This window comes from Nomascus leucogenys, chromosome 23 (genome assembly GCF_006542625.1).
Source record: "Nomascus leucogenys isolate Asia chromosome 23, Asia_NLE_v1, whole genome shotgun sequence".
Lineage (NCBI taxonomy): Eukaryota > Metazoa > Chordata > Mammalia > Primates > Hylobatidae > Nomascus > Nomascus leucogenys.
Genome location: NC_044403.1, coordinates 29,433,309 through 29,434,173, shown reverse-complemented (window position 1 = coordinate 29,434,173; position 865 = coordinate 29,433,309).

The following is an 865-nucleotide window of genomic DNA, read 5'->3' as shown; positions in this document are numbered from 1 at the left end:
CTTGATCCTGGACCAGTGGACCAGGATAGGTGCTTGGCAAGAAATTGGGTTGAACTTGGGTCGCCACATGAAAGGCAGGACCCCAAGGAAGAGCAGCTTTCGGCCCAAGGACACAGGAGAGCGGTCTGGGAAGGGGCGTTGGTGATGAAGGGAGAGTGAGCTGCCTGCAGGAGCTCAGGGGACAAGCTTCCCCATGCCTCTGTTTTGCTCTGGGCTGGCTCGGCAGCAACACTCAATATTCCACAGAAGCAAGAAGGAAGCCAGATTAGATAAATTCGTTTTTGGACACAAAAATATTGACTTGCGATGGTCGCTTCTTAAAGCCAATCAGCAAAAGCTTAGTAGGCTATGGATTAGCCATCTCATTTTTGCTGAGTTTAATGACAGCAGCGAGATAGACTGTTGTCTCCTAAAGCTAACAAAAAGAATAACAGCACTTCACAGGGCACGCTGGAGCCAAGCCCTCCTGATTGAAGCTGACACCCTGGAACCTCTCCTTTGCAGCTCAGAGACGACCAGGTAGCTTAGAGCCAGCTGGGGCAGAGCTGGGCACTGCCTCGTTTTCCTTGGCCCTATGCGCAGAGGAGAAGGGTGAACTGGGACACGAAGGCCACACAGTGGCCTGTGGCCTCTTGCGGTTAGCACCTGTTGCCCAGAGATTTTTCTTCTGGTTACTGAGTTCTGGAACAGCCTAGAGCAGTGTCCACAGCAAGGCCAGGCTAGCCTTGGTGGTCGAGGCAAACTGCAGCCCACGTGCTCTGATTTAATGACCTCAGGAAGCTCTCATTGTCCTTTGCCTCCCTAATCCCACCTCAACTCCTCCACTCAATTTCTGGAATCAGAATACAGATGGCCCCTAATTTAT